Source organism: Ambystoma mexicanum, chromosome 4q, assembly GCF_040938575.1.
Source record: "Ambystoma mexicanum isolate Mex_15411 chromosome 4q, UKY_AmexF1_1, whole genome shotgun sequence".
In the NCBI taxonomy this organism is placed as follows: Eukaryota; Metazoa; Chordata; class Amphibia; order Caudata; family Ambystomatidae; genus Ambystoma; species Ambystoma mexicanum.
This window is the reverse complement of record NC_090928.1, coordinates 780,185,055-780,208,717: the sequence shown is the minus strand read 5'-3', so window position 1 is coordinate 780,208,717 and position 23,663 is coordinate 780,185,055. Positions and strand designations below refer to the sequence as shown.

Sequence of the window (23,663 nt, the reverse complement as noted above, 5' to 3'; positions counted from 1 at the left end):
AAGCCAGGCCAAGCGCAGCAAGTATCTCGACGCAGGCACATGGCATGCAGCAGGACAAAATGTTTGCTGGGCCAGACAAAATGGTGGCTCGCACAAAACCATCTCCTTTTGGGGACCAGCTAGGGGAGCGAGTGTCCTGGTGGGACTGGTCAACGCCTGTCACTTGACCCACAGCATACCCATCAACTTGGCAGTGCAGATTCACCTCGCCCCATACAGCGAGACATGGCACGCCTGAGTCTCCGCAACCTCAGGGCCCCGCACTTATGCCTCTTCCATCAAGCACTTCTCCGGCCTGTGAAGACCGGTTCTTTGAGAAGTTCCTTACTCTCATGAGGTCCCCACAGATGGGCACCATCCATAGGGATATGGTCAGGGACATGCTCCCTCCGTTACAGGCGCTAGCACCCACGGCACCGCCGCATTTGGGTCCAGCTCAGCCCTAGGAGCCCGTGCCAGTCCCTACGACAACGGCTTCCATGCCTGTCCCAGTCACAGCAGCCCCGTCTATGCTGCCGCAGCAGCCTCCAGCACTGATGATCACTATGTCACAGCTTCCTGCGCCCAGCACCCCTCCCGCTGCACCGGACCAGCAAGATACAATGGTGGACACAGGTGAGGAGGAGGACCCCAACACTCCATCAACCAAAGCCTTTCGCGAACGGCTGCCGGGCCTGGCTGAGTATTTGGGGATCCCACAGCCATAGGTGGAACAACCGGAGGTGGGGTTTTTGGCAGAAGTTCTCACACTACGCTTCACGGCTAGAATGGGAATCCCGCTGCAGAAGGACGTGGTGGCGCTTGTCCAAAAAGGATGGCTCAAGCCACATTCAACCCAGCCTACCAGTCAGCGTCTCAACGCTAAGTTTAGGCAAACGGAAGGGGACCCCCTCTTACTGTCAGCACCCCCCCAGCCAAACTCCTCGGTGATAGTGGCAGCATCACTCTACTCTAAACCTCCATCGTCCTCGGCTACATCAGTCTCAGCACTCCTCAGTAAGGAGGAGAAGATCCTGGAGGCATTTGGAAAGAAAATCTATTCCAATGGTACTCTCCATCCGCGCCAGTCCAATGCGAATGCCATGCTGGCGGTGGTCAACAAGAGGCTCTGGCATGAGATTGCTGATTTCCTACCTGAACTCCCTGTACAGAGCCAGACTCGCTTCAAGGCTGGGCTGGCTGAAGCCAAAATAGTGGCACAGGACATAATGGAGTCCACTGTGGCTCACATTGATACTTCAGATCATGCCATCTGTATTGCTACCGACATAAGAAGGACGGCTTGGCTAAGGGTGACTAAGTTCAACCCTGATGTCCAGGAACGTATACTGGACCTTCCTTTGAGGGGAGGGTGATCTGTTGCATTCAACAACAGGCGAGGAACTCGATAAGAAAAAGAATAGCTCCGAAACTGCTAAGTCTTTATCGATCCTCACCAAGTCTACCCCTAAGGCATATAGCCAAGCGCACCATAGCTCAGACAAGGGTCGGTCCTTCGGAGGCTTCAGGGGCTTCCAAGAGAGATGGTCCAGACAACCTGACAGATCCCTAAGCCAGCACAGGCACAAGCAGCACAAGGTGGCTCATAAGGGCTTTTTCCAGTCCTCCTCCTCAGCCCCAGCCTCATAGGGCAAGAAATCGTGACACATCCATCCGGATCGACAAGTCTCCGGTGGGGAGCGTGCTCACCCTTCACGCTCACCGCTGGCTGGCAAGGTTCATGGACCCATGGATCATCTCCATAGTATCCACGAGCTTCCAGTTCCCTGTGCCTCTTCTCCTCTCTCCTCCCCTCTGCTCCCACAGATTGGTACAGCAACTCTGTTGGCGGAAACTTGCTTGCTCGTAGAGAGTCAGGCAGTGGAGGAAGTCCCGGCTCTCAGCAGGGTCTGGGCTTCTATTCACGGATTTTCACATTATACAAAAAGAAGCAGGCTGGCTTGAGAGTTGTGTTGGACCTTTCCTCCTTGAACCTTTCCCTTCCTCTCCAAAAGTTGAAAATTACCCTAGCGCTAATAGCAGAGACATTGTGTGCGGGAGACTGGATGTGCTCCCTGGGTCTGAAGGATGCCTACCTACACGTCCCTTTCTGGCAGGCCCATTGGTCCTTTTCTGAGGTTCAGGATCATGGGTGTTCATTTCCAATACAAGCTTTTACCCTTTGGCCTGAATTCGGACCCCAGGGTCTTTATAAGACTGATGAACGCTGTGGCAGCCCTACTCGGGGCGCAGGGTGACCACATCTACCCATATCTAGACGACTGGCTAGTCAGGGCAAGGTCTCCGGAGGCAGTTCTGCACACGGCCTCTGCCCTCATGGATACACTACATGAGCTGGGATTTTCCATCAATCTCAAGAAGTCACAGTTGGCGCTCACGCAGAGTCTAACCTTCCTGGGCCTTATCTGGAATATGAGCTCCGAGAGGATTTTCCCCTCAGCGGACAAGATCACAGCCATCAAGGGGGCCATGGGGCATTTTCTCAGCAGAGCAGTGACCTCGGCATGGTGGTACTAACACCTCTTAGGCATCATGGCGGCATGTCTCCTGGCAGTGCAGTATACGAGTCTCAAAATGAGGTGATTGCAGCTGCACTTTGCAGCCTCCCGGAGTCAGGAGAGGGGTTCCCAGGTGGAGCAAGTCTGCATCCAACATCATCTACGCCAGGACCTAGTCTGGTGGTGCACGGACAGCAACCTGCGAATAGGCTGTCCCTTACGTCAACCAGCATTTATTGTCATTCTTGATTAGGTTTTATTGAAATAATAAGTAAAAAAGTCCTCACTATTCCTAGTCTAAGGATTTCCCTGCCTAACAGAACTAACTAGGGTTCCCGTCGTCAAATGTAAAGTTCAAAGTAAACAGTCTGTCCTACGTCCATAAACTAAACTACACTAACTCTACCACTCCTGGATAGGCTCCCCAGCCTCACTATATACTTTTTAAATAGTGTCTGGCTGTCTTTTGGATTAGATTATACAGTTTGTCCAGATGACTGTTTCAAGTCTCTGATTTCTCTTTCTCTTCCCTTTGAAACTTTCTCCTCCTTTCCGTTCTTGGCTTTTGAATCTCTGACTAGGTTTTTCTGAAGTGTCTCTGAAAATCTCTGTCAGGCACGTATGGTAGACCCAATGGGTATTCTTATTATCTTGGCCACTTTGTATGTTGTTGAGATGAGAACATTGAGTTCTGCTAAAATTCTCAGTTTCTTGGTTCTCTCTCGTTTCACTGTGATGAGTTGGATGGGTTCTAGGATGAGTTTCACCCTTCTTAGTGTTGAGCCATTAAATGGAATGAGTAGGCTGAGTGCCTGAATTATTTGTACTCTTCTTAACGTTTGGCTAGTCACTGGAACGAGTAGGCTGACAGTACTCTTTACTCCTGTGTTCCCTCCCGGGTCTCATGCCATCCCTGTTACCTTGCTTCCCACGGGTTGGCGTCACTGGGACTGCATGCAGGTTAGGGACTTCGCTTTGAGTCAGCACAGCTTCAGCTTTCAGTCTGTCTTGTTCTGCTTCTTGTCTGCGGCTCCGCAGGGCCAGTGTTACAGCGATCTCTGTGTCGTTGCCGGACTGGACAGTCCACCTCTAACGGGTCACGCCACGATTGGCTCACTCTCTTGGGGTGTCCGTCCACTGTGTTCTTCCGTCTCTTGTTCCTTCAGTGCTCTTGCCCACGCCAGCTGCTTGCTTCCTCCCGAGGTAGGATTTCCCGGTCCCGGTCTCGGTCAGCTTCCACTGCACTGCTGATTGGAAACTCCTGGGTTTCACAGCTTCCATACAAGTCCTCTTTCTCTTTTTATGACCTATTGATGGGTCCTCCGCAGCAGAGGATTTTAGTCCTTCACCTCCAGTTGAGTACTCTTCATTGCTCGCTCATTTTGCCTCATCACAGTATTGCTGATTTTCAACCACTGAGCAATCGGTATTGCTTGCTCAGTCTTCTTCTTCTTGGTAGTTTTGCCATGTATTTCTTCAGGCTGAGTCTTGGGTCTTATGGTACAATAACAAACAGTGGCTTGGTCTGAGAGTGTTTTCTGAAGCTGTGGTGTTACTGTTGGCCGCAGAGAAAGGGGTTTAGGGAGTTTCTCTGTGCAGCGGGAGTCCTTGTCCCAAAGAGGCGAGTCTCTCCTTGTGAAGTCCTGCTTGCCGCCATCCCTAGGGGGAATACTGCGTAGCGGGCTCACAAGGCAAGGCTCCACTCCGGGGAGAAGTGACTGAATCTTGTGATTCTTCACAATGCTGTTTGTGTTTAAAGTTTTATCCATAACAAATCCAAGAAGATGTCTGTTTTGTTTTAAGACAGTGCAACTTTTTGTATGCATCTGTCGGTTCCTTAAATTCCATAAGCTGATCATCGGATCCTGTCCAAATCACGAGGTGATTGTCTATAAACTGCTTACAGATTTTAATGAATAAGCAATATGGTTTCGTTTTGGTGTCATTTTCCTTGTTCAAAGTGGCCCACATTTAGGTTCACATAATGAGTGACTTCTTCTGCCCATGCATGCTCCCTTCACCTGAGCATACAATTGCATCCTGATGGTTAAAAGTAATTTTGTGTCCTAGACCGATGTGTCTGGTTTTTAAGAAATTCACTCACCACATTGTATGATTGAGCCCTTTATTTTAAAGTTTGATATAAAATGTCTATTGCATCAGCCTGCATTATATTTTTCTGTGGGTTTTTAACTTTGGGGTTACTTAAGATCACTACATAGACACATATGTGATCTTTTAGCGTTGTAATCATGTGCATCTAGTATTTCACATATGCATGCTTTGTGATGACAAATGGGTTTAGAAAAAAATCTACAAATGCTTAGACGTTCAAGTACAGAACCCATTCCTGAAATAATTGGTCTTCCTGAGGGATTAATCAGAATGTTGTGTTTTTAAAAGGATGTATATAGTTGGAATAACTCTTCATGCAGAATTCTTATTTTTGAACAATCCATCCCTTATTCACTGTTCCGAGTAGGGTATTGTACAGCAAGCAGCAGTTGAAAGGTCTGTTGCCCAGTTTGTGATTGATTGCCTCCTTATTTTGTATCATGTCTGCCAGCTTCACCCTTATCAGCAAATTTATGTCATATTTTCAGTGCTCGCCTTTCCTCAAATGAGAGGGTTAATCCACAACTTTTCCGGCATGGTGGGGGTGCATTGAAGCTGGTCCATGGCCTGTTAAATATGATTTTCAAAGGAAATGATCTTGCATTCACACTCAGGAGGATGATGTGGAAGTCGATGAGAGGGTCCTCAACCACTTACAATCTATTTACTATTCCTACTGATGTTGGTTAAAGTAATACTCAAATCTTTGTTTTGCAAAAAGAAAATTACAAAATAAGATCTTTTCCATGCGCACCTCGTTGGAATCAGTTGGTTTGAATGACAGACTATTGTTAAGACGCTATTTTCAACCTGCGTATGTGATGAAAGATTGCATGTGGGTATGGTTTCAATCTGGGTGTTGCCTCATAGTGGTTGGCTTTGAAACTGACATGATCCCAGTTGAAGGAACAGCCTTCAGAGAAGTAAAGCTGGATTTTGTTAAGATGTATAGAACACAGCTGCCAAACATTTAGATAGCAAGAACTGAAGATTTGCGATTCAAGGGCCAATGACTTTCCATGTGGTGCATTGGATCTGCATACCCATAGCATCATATTAGCCACATAAGTGATAAAGTACTAGTTTAAGCTGCAGAGAGGACTCATTGGAGAGCCCTGGCGGTCCGCAGAAGAAAGGATTTCGAGAGTCGAGATGTTGCAGATCTTTCTTACCATTCAAGAAGTGGACAAACATTTGAGATTGCCAGAGCCTTGAATGCTGAGTGAGAGGTTAAGTTGCAAGGAGCAAAACATTTTGTATTTATTTGTTATTTATATAGCGCCCTACACCAGGCACTTTAAAAAAACAATTTACAGTACAAATTAATGAAAATCACAGTACAATAGATGGGATTTAAAAACTACCATGGTATAAAATACAATTAAGATTGAAGTAAGACAGTTTTCAGGGCAGCTCGGAAATTGGGATAGCAGTGTATAGATAGTAAAGAGTAGGAGAGCATTCCACTGAAGAGGAGCCAGTAGAGAAAAAGAAGAACCGATTAAGGTACGAAAAGGTACACGCTTGGGCTCTAATCTTAGCAACTAACATGGGACTTGTTGAAATCATGGAAACACTAAAGATTGCCCAGGAAGAATAACGGACAAGGATGGAATGCCTACGGGCAGATATGCTCACTCGTATCGCGTTATACAATTCACAGAGTTCAGGTAAGAATGCTGAATGAATAGAATCATATCCCTTAGACACATCCACACAGTTACGGACTGTACTTCCGCTTGCAGATTCCATTACGATCTCAGCGACATTTCCCTTGAGGGACAATACTGCAGAGCCCCAATCCAAAAGCCCTAGAGAACAGTTAAACACCAATAGCTCTACATTACAGGCTATTACTCCACCTCGGCCTATAGATATTGTTGCACACCAGGGACTTGGTACCACGGACCCCAGTACTCGAGAGGTAGCTATTTTTTTTTTTTTTAAACTTTATTTTTGAAATTTTACAGAACAGAAAACCCATGCGCACCATCAGGGTGCACTAACGTAGCAAAGCGGAACAAAGGAGAAAAGGGGACGAATTGAAGAAAGGGTAGGGAAAGGAGGGGAATAGAGCAAAGCGAAAAGAAAACATAACATTTCCCGCTCCCGGTTACGACCGCGGAGCTGCCCCACCCCACTCATGGCCACAACAACAAGCATCAGGACTTTCCTGGTTAATTGTCAATCACCATTAAGGCACAAATATATAGTGTCTCCCAACCTCACAGTTCTGTTTCGGAATCAGGAGCTCTCAGTAGTGGAAGGAGCTGCACTGTTTAGCAGATATGTAATATACGGCCCCCAGATGTCGGGGGGTCGAGCGTGCAGTGGTAGGGTTCTTATAAATTCACTCTCCACATCCTGACAGTAGGTAATGTCTTTTTTCCAATCTTCAATTTTGGGTAGGGGGCCCCGACTCCAGGCCATAGCTATCCGCCTACGGGCCAACACCAGGAGGAGCGCTGCCAGTCTGCGGGATGCAGGACGCAGGTATTTTGTGAGGCCGAGGAGGGCCGCCAACAGTAACGGGGCTACTTGTTCCCCAATAATATCAGCGACGATCTGTAGGACTGAGGCCCAGAACCGCTGGATTCCGGGGCAGTCCCATGCCAAGTGGAAAAAGTCGGCATGTGTCGCTGTGCAACGGTCACATTGGGCCGATACTTCAGGGTGATGACGGTGTTTCTTGGCAGGGGTGTAATATGTCTGGTGCACGTAGTTAAAGTGTATCAATTTATATCGTGTGTTCACCGCGACTTTCTGGGTTTGGTGTACAATGTAGGACCAATCTCTAGACTCTATCGTCATCTGGAGGTCCGATTCCCATCTTTGTTGAGTTCTGGCATTGGGTGATCCGGTGTCTGCTACCAGGGATCGGTAAAGTGCCGAGACCAACCTCCCCTCTCCCCCAGCCTGGATGGTATTGTGCAGCAACTCCCATGTGGGGGGTTGTGCAGGAAAGGAGGGCAGTATTTTTTGTAGGGTGTAGCGCAGTCTGAAATAAAGAAAAATGTCTAGAGAGGTGGCACCGCCCCTATCTTTGGCCATCTGAAGCGTTAGGAAGGTGCCGCCCGGGAAGACATCACCGAAGGAGTGGATGTTAAGCTTGTCGGCCCATATTAAAAATACTTTCTCATTCGTGAGGGGAACACCCGGGATGAACCTGATCGGTAGCAGAGGGGAATATCTCACGGTCACCCCATACTTGGCAGCCATTTTCTTCCAGACCGCGTACGTAGAGAGGACTGTATTTAGAGTGTTGTACGGAACTGGGATTTGACTAATGATAACGGCACTGAGCAGGTTGGGGGAGGCCAGAGCACGCTCTACCTGCACATGAGGGCGCACAAAGTGGATCGTGTACCAGTGGCTTAGAAACTGTGCCTGGGATGCCCAATAGTACTTCTCGATGTCCGGGAGAGCAAGGCCTCCTTTTGACGTCGGCAGAACCAGGGTGTCGTAGGCCACACGCGCCGGTTTACCGGCCCATAGCAGTTCCAGGACTGCAGTCTTGATTTTCAGGAGGAAGGATTTGGGGAGGAGTAGCGGGATATTGGTAAACAGGTATAGAAGTTTGGGGAGTATAACCATCTTCGTAAGGGAGGTCCTACCCCACAGTGTTAGTGGGAGCGTTTTCCACCTGTGCACCCGTTCCTGAATGGAGGTGAGCGTGGAGACATAGTTGTCTTTATATATCTCGTGATGGTTACGAGACATGAGTATACCTAGGTAGCGTACCCCTGAATCCTCCCATTTAAAGCCATGGTCGTCAACGAAGTGCACCGTGTGACGGGTCAGGGGGAATATCACAGATTTAGAGTGGTTGATTTTCAGTCCCGACATTTGCCCAAATCTTAATACCTCCCGCATAACTGGGTTAAGGTTCTCCTGGGGATTGCCGACAAATAATATAACATCGTCAGCATAGAGGGAGACAATCAATTTGTGTGGACCTAATTTGAGGCCTCTGTGTATTTGGAATTCGAGTAGTCTGGAAGCCAGGGGTTCCATGATAAGAGCAAAGATCAGAGCCGAAAGTGGGCATCCCTGCCTCGTTCTGCGTTCAAGTGAGATGCATGTGGATCTGGTGTTCCCTAGTGTAATATAGGATTTGGGGCTGTTGTACAATAATGACACCAATTTAATAAAGAAGTTGCCAAAACCCATTTGTCTGAGCGTTGCTAGCATGAATGGCCATTCCACAGAGTGAAATGCCTTCTCGGCGTCAAGAAGCACCGTTATTGCCTGGTGCGATGGGTCCAGGGCCTCCATGACGCCAAACAGACGCCTGATGCCATAGGTGGTGCTGCGCCCTGGGATAAATCCAGCTTGGTCACCAATCACTAGAGCCGGCATAAGGGGGAGGAGCCTGGAGGCAAGAATTTTGTCCAGGATTTTATTGTCTAGGTTGATCAAAGAGATTGGTCTATAGGATGCACATTCGTCAGCGGGTCTGCTGGCTTTGTGTAGGAGAATTATATTGGCTTCCCGTAATGTTGGGGGAAGGCATCCGCTTTCGATGGATTTTTCATACACGCGTAACAAGAGAGGGGCGAGGGAAGTTGCGTAGGCCTTGTAAAACTCTCCGGTAAAACCGTCCGGACCTGGTGCCTTGGAACTCGGGAGGGACTTTATTGCTTCCAGTATTTCTTCTGTTGTTATCGGGGCGTTGAGAGGTTCTCGTAGGTCTGCCTCCACCCAGTACAGCTCGGTGTCGTCTAGGTATACTGGCAAAGATTCAGAGTCCGAATTGCCTCTAGAGCTGTACAGGTCCTGATAGAAGTCTCGAAATGCCTTGGCGATGTCCACTTCTGCGTAGACACGCTGGCCTTGTGCGTCTTTCACACATTCCACCCGGGTCGGGGTTCTGTCCACTAATAGTAATCGGGCGAGCAGGGCTCCTGGCTTCTGACCCTCTCCGTATTGTCGAATCTGGTGTTTCCGCCCTAGGAATTTTAGCTCTCTTTCGGCTGTTTCCCTGACCTTCTGGAGCTCCTCCTTCAGTTCTGCCTGGATTTGCGGGCTTGGAGCTGAGATGGCCTTCCTCTCAAGATCCTTCAGACGGGTTTCGCTGTCTGAGAGTTCACTGCGGATCAGCTTCAGTACACCATTTTCCTTACCCAAACAAATACCGCGCACAAAGCATTTCAGCGTTTCCCAAATGATGCTGGTCGCCTTGACTGAGCCTTGATTCCTCTCAATGAAGGATGTTATTTCCTCGCGCAGTTCATCAGCAAAAACTTTGTCTGAAAGCGCACCCAGCTTGAATCTCCAGTTCAATCCAGGGACTGATGCTCCCACCATGGAAACGTCAAGTGTGACCATTGAGTGGTCGGATAGCGTGCGCGGTAGAATTTGGCTTGATCCCCAGGCAAACGGACAGTGGTTAGAGGCCATGATGTAATCTATCCTGGAGCTGGTGTTGTGAACGGGCGAGTAGAATGTAAAGTCCCTCGCATCTCGATTGTGATGCCGCCATGTGTCAGATAGGTCGAACGCTTGACATATCTCACAAACTTGACCACTGGCTTTGGATCGATGTCCAGTGGTGTTATGCGATCTGTCTAGGGTAGGGTTCATCGGTGTGTTAAGGTCTGCACCCCATATGATTGTTTCTGCGTAGGACTTCCCTAGTTGGGACATCACCCAGTTAAAGTTGTCGGGTCCATCAGTGTTGGGAGCGTAGGAATTTACAATCACCACTTCTTTTCCTGCAATTATTGCCCTCACCAGCAGGCCCCTGCCTTCAGTGTCCTTCACCGATTCAATGAGACTGAAGTTAGTTCTCCTATCAATCAGAATGGCGACCTCTCTGGCAAAGGACGAGTACGATGAAAAGTACCTGTGACAACCCCAGGACTTGGCCCACTGTGATTCCGATGCCGGCAGGAGATGGGTTTCCTGAAGAATGGCGATGTTACCCTTGTGTCTACGGAGACACTGAAGGATTTTCCTGTTCTTTGCCGGCTGGTTGCCGCCGCGGATGTTCCAGGTGGCAATTTTAAAGGTTATGGCTGGCATTCCGAGAGCTGGGTGAATTCATGCCTGTCAGGGCGGGAGAGCGAGAGTGGTGCTTTGAGGTAGTGGAGTGGCTAGAGTGTTTGGCTTCCAGGTTATCAAAGTTATATAACAACAACGTTGTGAGACGAGAGCGGGGTGAGTAAAGCGGCTGCGTCCGGCCCGAGTCCCTCCCATGTGTGGGCAACCCCCAACTGGCCCACAGTAATCCCCCCATGTAGAACAGAGTTGCAAGCATAGCCGCGCTAGGGGCACTGGTAGCCCACCAAGAGGGTGCCAGGCTTCCTATGGCGACGTAATTTCGTTCCTGCGATGTCTATTGATCATAGAAGCAGAAGGTGCGCAGGTCACGACTGCCAATTGCTGTGATTGTAGGTTACGGAGGGTCCCCCCTCGCTCGCTCTTCTCGACGGGGTCTCGGATTGTTCCCGCCATGTCTGCAGCCATTCCGGTCTAGGTAGTCATTGGCTTCTTCGGGGGAATTGAAGAATTGGGCCTTCCCCTCATGTTGGATCCGCAGTTTCGCTGGGTATAGCATGGAATAAAGCATCTGATTGTCCTGCAGGCGTCGCTTGACTGCCGTAAAGGATCTTCTCACCGCCTGTGAGAAGTCTGGGAAGACTTGAATGGAGTCGCCGTCGTATTGCAGTTTCCCCTTATCTCTGGCCGCCCTGAGCATGGCGTTGCGATCCTTGTAGTTTAAAAGTCTTGCAATGATTGGTCTGGGGTGCGCGCCGGGCGCCGGCCTAGTGTTCGGGATTCTGTGTGCTCTTTCTACCACAAAAAGCTGAGACAGCGTTTCTCTGCCGAAGAGAGCTATGCAGATCTGTTCCACAAAGTCTTCCATTTTACCTGGGATTTGTCGCTCCCTCACCCCTATGATCCTGATGTTGTTCCTGCGGGAGCGACCCTCCAAATCCTCATTCTTGGCGCACACCACCTTCATCGGGGTTTCGAGCACAGAGACACGAGATGTCAGTGCTGCTGATCCATCGTCCAGGTCGGACACGCGTTGTTCAACATTGTCGAGTCTATCGGCTTGTTTATCTAGCCTGTGTTGAAGCTGGTCGACCTTCGGCGATAGGGTGTCCAACTTGCATCCTAGGCCGCTGATACCGGCCTTCAGGTCCATCAAAATCTCCCTTATATCAAAGTGGCGGGGAGTTGGGTCTGCTGCTGGTCGTGGGCTTGGCCTGTGAGCTGGCTTCGAAAGTCAGTTTCTTCTGATTCCTATCTACCTTCCCCATGGTAGCTCGGGGAGAGTGTCCGCGCTGAGTTGTGGCTGTCTTAGTCCGGATGTTAGCACTGTGCCTTTGGTGCCTGATGTGGAGAGTTCGTGCACCGAGGGTGGGGCCTGCACGGTGCGCCGCCAAAGTTTGCCACAGGCCTTCTGTACGAGCTGCGTCGAGGGGCGGCGGCACACGGTGCAGTCAGCGGCTTGTATCAGAGCGCCAGGCCCAGCCATCACGGGTTACATCTTCTTATGCCCAGGATCAATGCCGCCGGGGTTTACTCGCTTTCAGATATCCGGTCAACCGGACCAGACCTCTCCGCATCCGCGGCTGAACAGATGGGCGTCGCGGGAGGCTCCGCTGGGACAGGCGCCGCGCCTCAGGTTTCTAGAAAGCGTGTGGTTAGCTCCTCCGTGCTGCACACCAGGCCTGCGCTACAGCAAGGCCAGCCGTTGGCGGGGGCCGCGCAGATTAAGCCGCGTCCGGTGGTAGGACAGGCGGGCCCACCCAGCGGTCGCGTCGAGCCTGCCCGCGTTGCAGTCCGCTCCTACCTGGGTTGTCTCGGGACTCTGGCACCCCGGCTCGTCGCTCCACTGTCCTCGCGACAGGCCGCCGCGTGGGACGGAGACCTCCTCGTCTCGCGGGTGCCAGCACGCACACGTCCGCTCCGCCTGTGCGGCGCTGCTCCTGGTCCCGCCGCCGAGACCTCCGCCAAGTGCCCGCCTCCGCTGCTCCGCACACACGCAAGGGCCGCACCGCCCAATCCGTCCGCCGGCAGGCCTCAGATTTGCGAGCGAGTGTCTCGGGCTGTAAGCTGGCGTCTGAATCGAGATTTATCTCAAAATGATCAGTGGAGCTTCGTGAAGGTGCACAGCCGTAGGATGGGTCATGCCAACCATCACAGGAGCATCAATGTTACAGGATTCATTAGAGCCCTATGGAGCTCTCTCAGGAAGCGGCCATCTTGTTTGGCTCTCTAGCGCCCTCTGAGAGGTAGCTATTAAGACGCTCAAACGTGAGGGGCCAAGGGTATGTGATGTTCTAGCAGATACTAAGGACACAGACAGGAGTAATACTCTAGTCCAATCAGATGGCAATCTAAACTGTTGCCTATTAAACACCCGATTGTGGTGAAACATGCAATGGAAATAGCGGATATGATTGTAGAGAAAAATGTGGACATCCTGTTTCTTACTGAAACCTGGATGACCCAAACTACATCTCATGCAATATCATTGGGTATTCTAGAGAGTCACATAATGCTCCATGTAGATCGAGCTGTGGGGAGAAGAGGGGGGGTTGCTATTATCTTTAGAAAGAACTTAAATATTTACACTTCTAGTACTCCAGACTTGGAACACTGCGAATCTCTCCTTGTCAAACTCAATGTTAACCATGTGTCCTCCATAAGCTTTTTATTACTGTATCGTCCACCCAGACTAACTCCAAAATTTGAACTTTTAATGGCCAGTATCGGTAACATCTCTAAGGACACATCAGCATTTGGTGTTCTTGGGGATTTTAACCTATGGGATAATAACGCTCAGGACATAATGGCAAAGGAGCTCAAAGCATCACATGAGGCTATTCATTTCCAACAGATAGTAAGAAATACCCCCCAACCCCCGCCACCCACAACGCCGGCAATATACTTGACTGGTTGACTGGATAATGGCAGAAAAACAAGAAGTAACAGTTACATCAATCCTAGAATGTGCTTGGTCCGGTCACCATATGGTTAATTTTACATGCCATAATGTTGACATACAGACACATCAATTGACCAGGACTAAATACCCGGGAACCTGGCGTAACAGGAAGGCAGTAACTAGTGAGGCTTTTAGGGAAAAGGTTTATCCCCTTCTGCTATCATTACATCAGCATATGTCACTAGACACCTTCACCCAGTCAGTTTAGCCCAGAAAACCTGCTAATCAAGCCTTTGATGAACTGGCTCCACTTAAACCAGAAAAAAATGATAAATCCACTAATCTCAATAAATGGTTCTCAAGTGATATCCTAGAAGCCAGAAAAGCTAAGCGCAAAGCGGAGCGTCTCTGAAGAAAAGATCAATCTGCATCATCTCTAGCATCCTATAAACTAGCCGCAAAAGTTTATAAGAGGACTATTTTTCAAGCAACAGCAGAACACCTTAATAAGAGAATTCAACGAGCCAAGTCACAATCCAAAGAAATATTTTCAATTCTTAAAGAACTGAAAGACCCCCTGGCTACCCTCTTATCTCAAGATTGACAGTTGGTGTCAGGCAATATATGAAGGTTTTTCTGAAAAAAACTTGCAAACACCAACAGGCTATTGAAGCCCAGAAAAAACAGCTTTCTGACCCTAAAAACACCTCCCACATGACCTCCACCAGTAAAAGTGACCCAACAGATAGCCATCCAGATTTCATCTCCTTTGAAAAGGTTTCTGTCTCAGAGATTCTGTAGGTTATCCATAAGTCAAGGCTGTCCTCATGTCAGGGGGATATTTTCCTCGCCAAACTATTCAAGGACTATGCAGATACCCTAGCACCTTGGGTAGCGCAATTTGTGAATCAATCATTTGAAGAAGCCTATGTTCCCGTAGACCTTAAGGAAGCATGGATTATGCCTCTTCTAAAAAGGAGAACCTGGACATGTCAATAACTGGCAACTTTAGGCCTATAACAATTGTGCCTTTCTTGCTCAAAATCATTGACAGGATTGCTTATTTACAGTACCAAGGGTTCGTAGATACAAATTAACTACTGGCTAATGAGCAATCCGGATTTAGGGCTAAACACGGAACAGAGACCGCTCTTTTGGACCTTCAGGCCAATATTGCTGGTATTATCAAACAAGGAAACACTGCCTTACTTATGCTACTTGATCTCTCCTAGGCGTTTGATCTTATTGATCATGCTCTTCTCTCTGAGAGATTAAGAACAACTGGCAGATGTTCTCCATTGGCAACAAATTGGTTTAAATCATTTTTCGGCCCAAGGATGGCCGCAGGTGTAAGGGGGTACTTTTGCTCCTTGAAAACACTGTTGACCTGTGGCATTCCTGCAAGGTTCTTGTTTGTCCCTGTTGCTTTTTAACATTTTCTCGAAACTATTGTGTGACATGCTTCAGAACCTGGGTGTCCAGTTTACGAACTATGCTGACGACACCCAGTTGGTATTTCAACTGTCATGCTCCTATGAAAAAGATACGCAAAGAGTTAATGAAGTGTTCAGTGCTATCCAAAAATGGATGGCAACTAACTCTCTTGCGCCAAATGAGGCAAATGCCGAACTCTTAATACTTGGCACTCCTCAGAAAACTGGGAAATTAAATAAAAAATACAAAGAATTTAAGATTACTAATAGCTTCATCAAGGTTCCCGATCATGTTAAAACCTTGGGTGTTTTCATGGACTTGCATCTCTCTTATAACAGACATGTGCTTATCTAAAATCAACATGTGCATTTTACACTAACCTAATATGGCAATTCGACTGTACCTAACTGAGCAAAACCTAGCTCTGATTGCGGAAGCCATAATTAACGCGTAACTGGACTATTGTAACAGTCTCTTGATGGGTACTTCCAAGAGCAATACTACAAAACTGCAAACCATACAAAATGGTGCGGTTAGGGCTGTTTTTGGACTGAACCGTCAGGAGAAAATCTCAGCGACCAGAAGAAAACTCCATTGACTGCCAGTCCAACAGCGGATAAAATTTAAATGCTCCGTTATGGTCCTTAAATGCCTAGCTGGTACCGCTCCTAACTATCTTACCAAAAGACTAACTAAGGCACCCGTTCGAAGAAACCTTCGATCCAATGATAAACATGACCTTCAACAACCACGAAAAATCCTGGAAATAGTAGGCAAACCTAATTTTGTTCATTGGGCCCCAATGATTTGGAATTCCACCCCCCTCTGATTAAAAACAGCATGTCTCTTGTCGTCTTCAAGAAATTGCTCAAGACACACCTGTTTGATGAAGGAGAAATCTAACCGTCCCTGTTGCTCTCTTTTTTGCCTGAGGTATCTGTTTTATGTTGTTTGTCTATGTGAGCGATATGGCGCTATACAAGAATCACAATAGATAGAACCGTGAAGATGCACACGGAGGGAGGGGTACAGTGAGAAGAAAGTGAGATTGGGAGCAAAGAGCACGAGAGGGAATATAAAGAGACCAGAGTTGCAAGATACATAGAAGCAAGTCCATAAAGGGACTTGAACACAATAAAAAGGTAATTGAATTTCAGTTGAGACTGAAAAGATAACCAACAAAGAGAAGCCAGAGAGGTAAAAATAGTTGTGAGCAGATAAAGAATGAGGTGGCAAAGAGAAGAATTAACAACAGACTCTGGAGATGCTAGACGAGGGATGGGGAGACCAAAGAGAAGTACAGAAAAGTAGAATAGGCGTGACAATATTAAGGCAATTAAAAGCTTAGTGGCACTACATGTTAGAAGAGATCTAACTTTCCAAATGTTGAAAAGATGGAAACCACAGGAACAGGATGTAGAAGAGATGTGATCAGCAAAAGAGAGATTGGTGTCAAGATGAAGACTAAGATTGCGTGCCATAAGAGAGATATGCAGATGGGAGGGAGAAAATAAGATGACGGGAGGAGGAACGGGGAGAGGGATCGTATTAGCTGGTAAAAATTGAACTTCAGTTTTTGAAGGATTGAAGACACAAAAGTAATCAGACATCCATGTTTTGAAAGCAGAGAGACAGGCTGAGAGATTTGCGTGAATAGTGGGTGTGAAAGAGGAGAAAGACAGAAATAGTTGGGTGTTGTCTGCATAGAAATTATCATACAACCCAAAAGAAGAGATCATTTTAGCCAGTGGAGAAGTATAAAGAAAAAAAAAGAAACGGGCCGAGAACAGACCCTTGTGGAACACCGTGGGAGAGGGGAAAAGGATCGGAGCAGACACCAGCCCAAGATACTGAGTAGGTGCGATGTGACAAATAGGATTGAAACCATCCAAACGATGGGCCAGAAAACCCAAAAGAGGAAAGAGATTAGAGGAGCAATAAGTGATCCACTGTATCGAAAGCAGCGGATAGATCCAAAAGTATAAGAATAGAGGAGTGTTTAAAATAACGAGCAGAGAGCAGCGAGTCAGACAGAAAGAAAAGGAGTTTCGGTGGAGTGAAGAGGTCGAAAGCCAGATTGAAAACAAGGTCAAATGGAATTAAGGGTAACAAAGGAAGAGACCTGGGAATAGACAAGACATTCTAACAGTTTGGAAAGGTAGGGAAGAAGAGAACTAGGACGAAAATTAGAAAGGATAGCTGGGTCCAAAGAAGGTTTCTTTTTCAAGATGGGAAGTATAATGGCATGTTTAAATAGAAGAGGGAATGTGGAAGTAATAAGAGAGATATTAAGAAGACTGGTGAGATAGGAATTAAGAGAAGGATAGAAAAAAATAAGATGGTGGCAGCATTTTATTTAACTTCCTGTGGCACTAGAAGGAAAGAGTAAAGGCATTTTGAAAATAGCCAATCCCAAACTGTGGAACAGCGAAAGGAGGATAATCTGGGAAGTGCTCAGAACATGAAAGCACTTGGATGTTAAAAAGTGAAAATCACTCTTAGACGATGTAAGAATCGGAAAGCTCTTGTTTTCTAATCTGTGCTAAAATGTCAAATCATTGAAGCCTTAGAGGTGGTGAAAAAAGACATAGATGGGTCAAACTCTGTAAAAATAATGGTATTTTGATGAACAGAGCCAAAACGTTGAGGGTTGAGAATATAGACTGAGAATTCAGACTGCAAGGTGAAAAGTAACTTGAAAGAATAAGATCCTCATTACGAGTTGCGTGGTAGTTCAGCAGTCAATCCACCCAACTAACTCCAAACTCAACTACCATTATCATCCCTTCTTCTTGCGGATTTACCGCAGGATTACAATTGGTGGTAGGGCGTTGTAACTCCCCATTTTTGGATTCTTTGGTATTTTGGTGAAATTACTGCTGGCCTAATTCCACTGTGGTAATTCCACTGATTTGTGCCGGTAAGGTGGCAGATTCACCTCAATATTTTTGCTAGAGGTAAATCCTCCACTTCACCTCCAAACTCGTAGTACGGCGTTGCAGTAATGTGGCAGTAACTGAATTACTGCCCTTTTTACATGCATCGAGTTGGAGGTAAAGGAAACATTCATCATTTGGAGATGGATATGGCAACGTTTTGCCCTATCTGCTGGAAGTACATGAAGAAATGTGCAGCAAGGGCACAACCTATTAAATCCTATAGTCCTGCTGCTGATTTTCATTAATTAGCTCACTTTCTGGCAGAGGATTCCCACTGTAATAACTGAACAGGCAAAGGGCCTAATTCCAAGTGCGATGCTTCAGATGAATATGCAACCTTCTTAAATGTAAACAAATAAATCTATCTGCAATATGTTTGAGGCAGGTTCTAATCTTTACAGGTTGCAAAACCCTATGAAGAAGCATCTACATTGGAGTTTGCAACCCGAGAAGAGAAGAAGCTGCCGAGAACAAATAGCTATTAGAAGTATTTTTGGACATTAAAGAAGGAGGTTATTCATCTGTAGTATTGTTTCTACATTGTTTCATCTGTGGGCAGAAACCGCCCTGGAGCAGTTTAGAGGACCAATAGGTACTAAATAAAAAGTGCGGTTTGGCTGATGATGGATGGGCTCCAAGTATTCTACTGTTGCCTGGATAAATCATTGTAGCTTTCTAACTTCTAATTTTCTTTTATATTTTTCTGTAGAAGGAACTAAACAAAACTCAGTGCTGTTTCCCCTTTTAATACCTGTGGTTTGATCGCTATCAAATTCAGGAGCCAAAAGACTCTGTGCTATTTGTGACATTTTGGAGAGACTGGCATATTCTCCATTAGGTGGAATTTCTAGATTGAGGGTAGATATTATTTTTCCATGTTACTTTTTATTGAACATTTTCACAATATTAACATTTGTATACCCTCACCCCCCTTACCCAACCTCCACTTAGGAAGGATTTCTTAGGACAAATTAGTCCAAGTCTCTTGTCAACACTTTACCAGAGTCATTCCACCAGGCCTAGCAGTCTCATTCTCCCAGGGCACCAGTTGCCCCTCACCCCTCTCCGCAGAAACCCCAGTACCCTAGTCCAATCCTCACAAAAGCTTTTTTGATCAGTGTAGGGAGTATGGAGCCCATTCCATGAGGGTGAAGTTTAACACTTTTCCCACCCAGAAACTTTCCAAAGGTGGGTCCTTTGCCTTCCATTTTTTGCGCTATCCCCAATGCACCTGCCATCATCAAAATGATGTACATTTTCTGCTCCACTTTAGACAGTAACTCTTGCGATTGACCCCCCCAGGCTCAAATGGTGAGGGCCCTGTTGCCTCCCCCTTTCAGATTCAACGCCTCCTCCAGAGCCTCTCCTATTATCTCCCAGTAGTCGCTAATGTGGTGACATTCCCACTAGATATGGCTCCAGGTGCCCACTTGTACGCATTGTCTCCAGCAGAGGTTCGAGACCCCGGGATAAAAGGCATGCAGTCTCTCCGGGGTTAGTTGCCATTGGAACATAAATTTGATCCATATTTCTTGAATCTGTAGGGACCTGCATAGTCTTGGGATATTGGCCCATAACAACTCCCACTCCCCCATTTCTTTGTCTCGCCCGTGGATCCTCCCCCAATAAGACATATATCTCCTTGTTCCAGAGGCCTCCCCCTGTTTGATTAGGGCATATATTGTTCCCACTATATGCTTCTCTCCAGAGTTTGATGTTAAGTATTTCTCAAATGGGGTTAGCTCTCTCTTGGCAGCCCCTCTAATTGTGGGATGTGTGACCCAGTGTCTAATCTTGAAGTAACGGAACCTCTCTGTCGCTTCCCACCCAAAGTCCTCCTTGCACTGGGTGAACGTTTTAATTTCCGCTCCCATGAACATATCCCTTGTTTTAAGACATCCCCCTTCCTGCCATGCGCTGAAGGCCCGTTTCCCACACTCTGGGGAAAACCCTGGGTTGTCATAGATTGGGGTGAAAGACGGGAACGTGGTAATTTGGGCCCTTTTAATCGCTGAGTCCCAGGCTTTGCCTTCCACTGAGAGTATTACACTGTGCTACATTTTCCTGCGCCTATCTGCCTTTGGTTTCCACAACACCTCCTATATATTTGCCTCTATCAAGGCCTTGTCCATTGCTCTCCAAATGTCCCCCCGATCATCCCTCTGCCAGTCCCACAGCATCCTAATCTGGGCAGCTCAGTAATAGACTCTCAGATCTGGTTCCCCCATCCCTCTTCTATTTCTTGATAGCAATATCACCCTCCTAGCCACCCTTGGTTTTTTGTTATTCCAGAAGAACTTACCCGTGGGTTGCTGGATTGTTTGGAAGAAGCCGGGCGGGGCCTGATTTGGGAGAGTCATGAAATAATACAATAGTTGTGGGAGCTCCACCATCTTCACCACATTAATCCTGCCCAGCCATGTTATTGTCAGCCCCCAGTTCACCAGCTTACTTCTAATTACTTGAAGGAGCGGGCTGTAGTTTGCAGAGAACAATTCCTCAATAGTTTTAGTCAATTTTATTCCCAGATCGGTTAATGTTTCTTGACCCGTTTATACGGGAGTTTACTTTTAAGCCTCTCCACCACGGCCCTCGGGATTGTAAGATTCAAAATTTCTGTTTTTGTGCGATTCATTTTTAGCCCTGCTATCCTCCCAAAGCTTTTCACCTCCTCTTCCACTGCCTTCAAGGATCTCACTGGGCAGCATCAAGAGCATGTCGTCGGGGGGCGTGGCTAGCGCGCGAACGATGCGGACGTGAGCCGAGTGAGCTCCCGTAAGCGCCGATACAATCCTGCACTTTTATCCTGATTCCTGGGGATTTCGTGCGACACCAACGCCGCGATCGTGCCCGTGAAGCTGTGGGCTGGGATCGACTGAAATCTGGGCACCTATCTGCCCACCCGGCGGGCCAAATCCACAGTTTGCTGAAGGCCGGCGGCCCCGTCCGAACTGCGAAACCAAGATGGCCGCCGGGGCCTGAGGGCAGACCTCCTCCGCATGACTGGGGCTTGGGGCGGCCTGACGTGTGCGGTGTGGAGCGGAGTACGAGGCAGACACCAGTTGAGCCTGCTGACATCCGGAGGACGCCCGGACAAACCCGAGCCCTCCTGCGATCCCGGTGACAGGCGGCTCCTGTTCCTGGGCCGTCTCGACTCAGCGCCCGAACCGTGGAGGACAGCAGCGGCTCGGCTCGACCGCGCCAGAGGTAGGTGGGATCCTCCCCCTGCTCCATACAGAAAACGAACTCTGGTGCCACGCAGGAGGCATAAAGGGACCACCACTTAGCGGGTGAACTGTGAGATACACCGGAGGACTGCACGGTCTCTGGAGGCTCCGTGAAACCCCAACAAAGGACACCGAGCCCCTGGCGCCCAAAGTACATATTAGCCTGTTGGAGGACACTCTGGGGGACCCGTGGCTCTCCATCTGACCCGCTGCAGGGCTGCAACACCACACACCGGAGAGGATCGATCACTCCAACTGAGCATAAACAATATCATTCGACCCATTGTGCCGGACGCTCCACGACCTCCGGAGCTATGGGGAAAGACAGGCAGAAAAAACCATCCACACAGAGCAGTATGGACCAATTTGCCGTCGCTACTACCCCGGCGGGCCCAGCAACACGACCGAACTCCCCCACGGGGGACGGCTCTCTCTCCCTACATGACGTAATGGCGGCCATTGCCAACTCCCGATCCTCCTTGGAGACCAAAATAGACAGTATGGCGGCGGATGTCTCCTTCCTGCGCCACGACCTGCAGAAACTGACTTCCAGAACAGGAGAGGCGGAACACCGCATCTCTGAAGTGGAAGACACTATTGGCGGGATCAATCGTCAACTGTCCCAAGCCCTAAACCGCTTAAAAACCCTTGAATCAAGAGTGGATGATGGAGAGGGAAGATCCCGCCACAACAAAGTCCGCATCCTGGGCCTGCCGGAGGGGGAGGAGGGATAATGCATGCAACTATTCCTGGAACAATGGCTCTTGGACATCTTCGAGGCCACATCCTTCTCCGCCATGTACTATCATTGCCCGCCTGCTCAACTACCGAGACAGGGACGCGCTCCTGCAACTGTCACGCTCACAAGGGTCGATTACCCATAACGGCTCCCGAATCGCCTTCTTCCCGGACTATACACGAGAAGTGCAGTGGGCACGACAATCGTTTGGACCACTTAAGAGACAACTGGCTCAACTGAATGTGAAATACGGCCTGCTCTTCCCGGCCCAACTAAAAATATACCATAAAGGAACTACTGTTCACTTCAATGACCCACAAGAGGCCTGGAAATGGGCAGAGGCTCACGTAGAAGGCGATTGGACTGCAAGACCGAGGAGACCGAGAGGAAGACCCCGACCGAGGCCTAGGCGGGCTTCCCCGAGGAGAAACCCAGACCGGGAAGGACAGGAGATCCTGGAGCCAGTGGCAGAACAAGAAGAACAGTAAACAAACTATTGTCCCCTATTCCGGGGCCTAGGAGCAGTGCTCTGATATGTGGGCGTGCACTTTTCACACCTCTGAGCCCGACGAATAAGTAGTCCACCATGGAAGATGTTGACATTGGGCGCAAGGGAGGGAACTCTGGAGGAAGCTCTCATTCCTCCCCTAGTCAAGCCTTTTTCTTTCCTTTCCCCCCCACCCCCCCTCTCTTTCTTGCTTATCTAGACCCTACCCAAGGGTCTGGTTTTTGAGCTGACACCTTAAGTTGAAGGTTCAGCAATGTTTTGGCGACAGGTACTTCGTGTTGGGGTGGAGTATAGGGTGGGGGTGAGTTGGGAAAGTTCAAAACCTTGTTTGTTATTTCAAGACTGTCACATGCTCATAGGTCAAACGAACCATTATCTCTGGTTGAAGACGCTCTGTACCACTCCACAGAGCACCCCCGCCCCTCTGATACAGGCGGATACCATATTGCCATCTCTCACTGATCGCTACACCCTTGAAAACCCCATCATGTGTAATAAATATCCTCCGCACAGACTAGCAAAACACCCATGCGACACACTAAATCTCTGAAATTCCTTACTTGGAACGTGAATGGGATGGGGTCAGGAATTAAGCGGCGTCTTCTCAGGCAATTTTTAAATAGACACTCCCCTGATGTGGCCCTCCTGACAGAAACCCACCTGGCCGGATCTAACTGTGCCTTTTTTCAGAGAACCAACTACCACCTTGCCTTTCAGGTGGGGTACACAATGGGCTCCAGGGGCACCCTCATTCTGATACACAAACGCATCCCATTTATTCAACAAACTGTAGAACGGGACCCGAGGGGCCGATACGTGTTCATCATGGGAACGATCTGGGGTCAGACTGTGGCTATTGCCTCAATCTATTCTCCACTTGGGCTGGGACAGGAGTTACTGGATGACCTCACTACCGTTATAGGGAAACACCACCCTGATACACTCGTTCTGGGGGGAGACTTCAATGACACCATGAATGATAACATTGACCGTTCCCATCTCCGAAATCGCAACCCAGATACTCCTACTAGATTAGCCAACTTTACATCTGCTCTTGGGCTCCGAGATGTACGGAGGGAGTTACACCCGGATGTTAGGGAGTATTCTTTCCACTCCGGCGCTCACGGCTCCATGTCCAGACTGGATTACTTCCTTCTACCACATACCGACCTTTACAGGGCAATGTCTGCAGATTTGCTCCCTCGGGGCATCTCGGACCACTCACCTTTCTTAGTTGAAATATGTATGCAGGGTCCCCTCCCCTCTAGAACGTGGAGACTTAATAGCTACTATCTAGGGTT

The 23,663-nt window shown here is 48.2% G+C and overlaps 1 protein-coding gene across 6 annotated transcripts in view; it reads left to right on the top strand.

The window, feature by feature from the left end:
- The window catches only part of KIF16B (kinesin family member 16B), a 3,050,718-nt gene that overhangs the window by 1,214,988 nt on the left and 1,812,067 nt on the right, over positions 1-23,663 (top strand). The gene's annotated exons all lie outside the window — the stretch shown is intronic.